Consider the following 6,554-nt stretch of genomic DNA (forward strand, 5'->3'; position numbering starts at 1 on the left):
GACAAAAAGAAGCATAGGCAAGGTCAGGAAACTGAAATCAGACAAGCCCTTGCGGAATATCAAGGAAACAAGAAAACTTAAACAGGGAATTAGGAAGGCCAAAAGAAGCCATGAAATGTCTTTGTAAAGTAGTAATTTATTCAAACAAAGTGTGGAGGGTGTATGGAACGAGCTGCCAGAGGAGGTGGTTGAGGTAGGGACTATCGCAACATTTAAGAAGCAATTAGACAAGTACATGGAAAGGTCAGGTTCAGAGGGATATGGGCCAAACACAGGCAAATGGGACTAGTGTAGATGGGGCCTGTTGGTCGGTGTAGGCAGGTTGGGTCGAAGGGCCCGTTTCCACACTGTATGACTATGACTATGACTCTATAAGAATCCTAAGGCATTTTACACGTGGGCAGACCCATGGAACGAGTAGAACCCCACAAGGATAAAAGAGAGTTTTTGCCTGTAGCCTGAGGAAGTGGGCAAGATAATGAACACTTCACATCAGTATTCAATAAGGAGGAAAGCATAGAGGGGAGTGAGATCAAGGAGGGGTATGCTGAATTTCTAGGGCATGTTGATATCAAGAGGGAGGAGGTGTTGGGGTTTTTTTGAAGAACATTAGTGGATAGGTCCTCAGGGTCTGACAGGATCTATCCCAAGATATTGAGAGAGATGAGAGAAGGATGCCGGGGCCTTGATAGAGATCTTTGTTTCCTTTTTTAACCACAGGTGAGCTCCCAGAGGACTGAAGAATTGCTGATGTTATTCCTTTGTTTAAGAAAGATAAAGGAATGAAGCAGAAAATTAAAGGCTGGTAAGCCTTGCATCACTGGAAGTGAAATTATGGGAGAAAATTATTTGGTATAAGAGCTACTTGCACCCAATTGAAGCACAATTAACAGCTGGCTTTAGTGTAGCACAAATTATAAATTGAACCCAGAACTCAGTATGCTTCAGGATCGTAGCAACAGAGTCACAATAATCTGATTCTGCAGAAGTTTAACAAATATATTGTGTCTGCAATGAAAGGTTAATTTAAAATAAATCCAACATGTTACCAATGAAAAATGGTGTTCAACCATTTGAAAATCTACCCATAACAATTCTAGAGCTATTGTTTGGAATATATGCACATTTTGAAAAGGCTGAAGATCAATACTTTGGTCTGAATGAAATGCAGCCGAGAAGTTGGACCAATTAGTACCCAATTTTCATGCGCAAATTGCACATAAAAGCAATTTAACCCGAGGTAAATGATGCTGGTGATCGTTCGCAGGTGATCGTTTGCATTGTTTTAGCTTTTTCCATGTGCCATTCCATTAGCATTTGACATTTTCCTCAATTGCTAATTATGTCTTAGGTTGCACACTGGCATAAATTGAAGCTTCCTTCACCCTTTACTCACCACAGTACAACCAGAAGTGTGTAGGGAGGAATTGCAGATGCTGGTGTACACTGAAGATAAACACAAAATGCTGGAGTAACTCAGTGGAACAGGTTGCATCTCTGGAGTGAAGGAGTTGGTAATGTTTGAGTCGAGACCCTTCCTCAGACTCTCTGAAGTCGGGTCTTGACTCAAAACGTCACCCACTCCTTCTATCCAGAAATGCTGCCTGTCCCACTGAGTTACTCCAGCATTTTGTGTCGATCTTCAGAAGTACATTATGCCGCTATGTTCTTCTATCTATTTAAAGGAACACTGCAGATATTGGGAGATCCAACTGGGCAGATTCAGGAAACTCTGCTTGCTGTTCATATGCATTTCAACATTCACAGTGTGTGCTTAAAAGGGAGACTTGAGGTATTCATTGGCTGCCCTGTGACAAATATGGCAGAACCATCAGCCACACTTGTAGGGGAGGCGTGTAAGGTAGGCAAAAATGCCAGTCGCTGCATTCATTATTGAGCACTAGAAGAATGAATGAATCAACGTTGGTGTTGATCCCCATCACTGGAGTCCAACTTAGTTGCAGTTGGCTACTACAGGCAAAGCCCATTGTTCATGTGCCTGGCACCAGATTCCCCAAACGCACAGAGACGTATAGAGACATACAGTGTGGAAACAGGCTTTTACTTTAGTTTAGTTTAGAGATACAGCGCAGAAACAGGCCCTTCAGCCCACCGTGTCCATGCCGACCAGTAATCCCCGCATATTAGCACTATCCTGCACACACTGGGGAGGCTCGTGGGGGGGGGGTTTCGGGGGGCAGGGGAGTTGTGGGGGGGTCCTGGTGATGGGGGTTTCTGGGGGCAGGGGGGATTGTGGGGTGGGGGGGGGTGTCGTGTGGGCAGGGGGTTGTGGGGGTTTTCAGGGGGAAGGGGGGTTGTGGGGGGTTTCTGGGGGCGGGGTTGCAGGGGCGGGTGGGTTTGTGGGGACGGGGGGTTTGTTGTGGGGGGGTTTTGGGGGCCGGGGGTTGTGGGGCGGGGGGTGTTGTGGGGGAGGGGGTTTGTGGGGAAGGGGGGATTGTGGGGGAAGGGGGGATTGTGGGAGAGGTGGGAGTGAGCTCAGAGAAAAGATGGGGAAGAGCCATGGGGGCGAGGGGGGGTGGAGCCAGCGAGGGGGACCAAAGGGTTATTGGCTGGAATTGGCGGTGCGATGGGGACTCACAGCAGGCGCTGGTTGCTGGTCCTTCTCCCTTGCTGGGATCAGAGTCTCCGCTTTCCGTTTGGCGACATCTCCGTCTCCGGGCTGGGCTCGGTCGAGTCTCTGATGCTGGGCTGCTGCTTGGGGCTGGGCTGGGCTGCTTGGGGCTGGGCTGCTTGGGGCAGTGCTGTGCTGCTTCGGGTCCCTCCGAAAGTCCGGTTGGAAACCTCCGCCGGCCACCCTCATTCCAGTAAAGGCGCGATGGGGCAGGAAGGGGTGGACGATCCTGGGGAGTGACAGGAAAAGAGACTGATCCGCGCGGCGCCGACTGGCAGGAGAAGAGATCGATCTGCGCATGCGCGATTTTTAAACCTCGCTAACATTCACTACATGCAACCGATCGGAACAAATCTTGGTGCAATCGCAGCGCAGGGGAATGGTGAGTGAACTGGTGAAAAATCGCAGCGCTATTGCGAACTGTTTTTGCGCAAATAGAAAGACCGCCATACCAGAAGATAACAAGATCAGAGTTTTAGTTAGGTATAGATTCTGTTGGTAGAGAGTCACACTCTCAAGATAAGAGGAGGCCACAGTGGCGCAGTGTTAGAGTTGCTGCCTTACAGCTCTTGCAGCGCCAGAGACCCGGGTTCGATCCCAACTACGGGTACAGAGTTTGTACGTTCTCCCCGTGACTGCATGGGTTTTCTCCGAGATTTTCGGTTTCCTCCAACACTCCAAAGATGTACAGGCATGTAGGTTATTTGGCTTGGTGTAAGTGTAATTGTCCCTAGCGTGTATAGAATAGTGTTAATGTGTGGGGATCGCTGGTCAGTGCGGACTCAGTGAGCTGAAGGGCATGTTTCGGAATTCAGAAATCAATAGTGTTGATATATTATGGTATTAGAGATATGGATTTAGTGCAGCAAAGTGGACCCCTGGTGAAAGATTAGCCATGAACATTGAATGAGAGAGCAGGTGTGAGATAGCATGGGCTAAACTTGCTTTACTTTCATTTCTATTATGTTTCTTTTTCATCCTGTTTATTATGATCATGTATACTGAGATATAGTGAAAAGCCATGTTTACATGCTATCAAATCAAATCATACCATACATGAGTAAAAATAAGCCATAGGCAACAGGTCATGCAAAGATAAATACTAGAGTGCAGAATATAGTGCTACAGTTCCAGACAAAGTGTAGGTTAAAAAAGTGGAAGGGCTGCAATGAGGTAGGCAGGAAGATGAGGTCTACGCCTCGGGCTAATGAGAGGTCAATTAAGTAATTTGAACGGTAAAGGCTTTTTCTGAACCTGGTGCTATGTGCTTTCAAGCTTTTGTGTGTTTTGCCAGAGGGGAAAGAAAATGACTGAGGTGTCAATGGTTGTTTATTGTGTTGGCTGCTCTTTTGAGGTATTATAAAGTATAGATGGCATTGATAGGTGTGGGAGGCTGGTTTGGGTAATGGACTGGACTACATCTTAAATCTCAAACTTTCTTGCAGCCTTGTGGAGAACAATTGCCAAACCAAGTTTAGTTTAGTTTAGAGATACAGTGCGGAAACAGGCCCTTCAGCCCACCGAGTCCGTGCCGACCAGCGATCCCCACCCACTAACACTAGGGACAATTTATATTTGTACCAAGCCAAATCTGGCTTGTTCATTGGCTTGTGGGAGGAAACCGAAGATCTCGGAGAAAAACCACGCAGGTGCAGACAAGCAACCGTAGTCAGGATCAAACCCGAACCCGGGGCTCCGGCACAGTAAGGCAGCAACTCTACTGCTGTGCCACCATGCCGCCCTTATGCATCCAGTTGTGATGCATCCTGTTATGCCAGTGTAATATCTGCACTAGTGCAGCTCGTCAAGAGGCTGGGCTGGTACTGGAGAGCAAGTATTGCAACCAGGATGTTGTCCAGTTCCTTGGACTTTGCTGTAATGAGTGCTCCCAGCTGTTTGTTGATGATCACACAGAATGAATTGAATTGACTGAAGTCTGAGTTTGAATTATTGTAGGTTCCTGGTAAGAGGTCCAGATTGATTATCGATTCAGTACTCTGATTAATAACACACTTACTGCACATAATACTCCAAATGCGGCCTAACAAAAGTCCGATAAAAGTGCATCAAGTCTTTCTGACTCATACTCAATGCCCCAACCTATGAAAGCATGCATGTCAAATGCCTCTACACCACTCTATTTACTTGTAAATGCCTACTTTGTAGTAAATGCCTACTATGTTCTGTGTGCTGAAGCAAAGCAAGAATTTCATTGTCCTATCAGGGACACATGACAATAAACTCACTTGAACTTGAACTTGAACTTGTGTTTCCACTTTCAGGGAGTTATGGACTTGGATCCCAAGATCCCTCTGTACGTCAGTGCTGTTAAGGATAATATTAGATTCCTTTATTGTCATTCAGACCTTTCGGTCTGAACGAAATTATGTTGCCTGCAGTCATACACAGAACCAATAAAAACAAAACATACAATAAACACAAATTAAACATCCACCACAGTGAGTTCACCAAGCACCTCCTCACTGTGATGGAGGCAAAGTCTTAGTCTCTGTCTCTTCCCTCCTTGTTCTCCCTCTGCGCTGAGGCGATCGATCCAGGCCGAAGATGCCGCCCTCCAGTCCAGCGGACCTCCGTGGTGATGTCGCCGCCGCCGAAAGCCGGAACGCCGTCTCCGCTCCGAGACGGCCCGCCACAGCATCAGCTCCGGGCCGCCGCCCCAGCTCCAGGCCGCCGCCCCAGCTCCGGGTCCCGCAGTCTCCGCTCTGGGCCGCCGCCCCAGCTCCCGCAGTCTTAGCTCCGGGCCGCTGCCCCAGCTCCGGGCCGGCGCCCCTGCTCCGGGTCCCACAGTCACCGCTCCGGGCCGCCGCCCCAGCTGCAGGCCGCTGCCCCAGCTCCGGGTCCCGCAGTCTCCGCTCCGGGCCGCTGCCCCAGCTCCAGGCCGCTGCCCCAGCTCCGGGTCCCGCAGTCTCCGCTCCGGGCCGCTGCCCCAGCTCCTGGTCCCGCAGTCTCCGCTCCGGGCCGCTGCCCCAGCTCCGGGTCCCGCAGTCTCAGCTCCGAGCCCCGCTGCATCAGCTCCAGGCCGCCGCCGAAAGCCAGAACGCCGCACCAGCAAGACGGGCCACCGCTGCCTCAGCCCCGAAGTCTGCCAGCCTCTCGTCGGTGAGTCCTGGCTGGCTCTGCCTCCGGAGCCTCGGGGTCGGTCGCAGGCTGGAGGCCGCCAGCTCCGCCATTAGGCCTCAGCGCAGACGGAGGCAGAGAAGGGGGATACGACACGAAAAAGTCGCATTCCCCCGAAGGAAGAGACAGAGAACATGTTTCACCCCCCACCTCCTCTAACACAACCCAACAAACTAAAACTTAACCAAAACAAGACCAAAAAAAACAACAGAAAAAAGTAAAAACAGACGGACTGCAGGCGAGCCGCAGCTGTTAACAGCGCCGCCACTTCCGGAAATATAATTAAATTCAATGTATTCTCAATGTATTCTCCCATTACATTGACCTCCCAAAGTGCAACAACTCACACTTGCACAAAATAGACTCCATCTGCCATTTCTCAGCCCATTTCTGTAGCTGATCTATATTCTGTTATCTTCTTTGACAGCCTTCCTCATAGTCCATGACTTCATCAATCTTGGTGGCACCTGAAAACTTACTAACTATACCATCTACATTCGTCCAAATATATACATATCTGTGTGCATGTGCATGTCACAATCAGCAGAGATCAGAGCAGAGCAGTTTGTCGATTTGTCAGCAGCATACGACACTATCAACCACAAACAAGATCCTTCAGATGACAAAAGATCTGCATCTAACTGAGCTAACACAAACAATGCTCCAAAATCAAAGGTTCTTTGTCGAGAAAGGAGGGAAACATAGCAGATGGCGACGATGGAAGAACGACCTCCCTCAAGGAAGTGTTCTGGCACCGATCCTGTACAACATCTACACTAATGAA

Source organism: Amblyraja radiata, chromosome 5, assembly GCF_010909765.2.
Source record: "Amblyraja radiata isolate CabotCenter1 chromosome 5, sAmbRad1.1.pri, whole genome shotgun sequence".
Classification (NCBI taxonomy): domain Eukaryota; kingdom Metazoa; phylum Chordata; class Chondrichthyes; order Rajiformes; family Rajidae; genus Amblyraja; species Amblyraja radiata.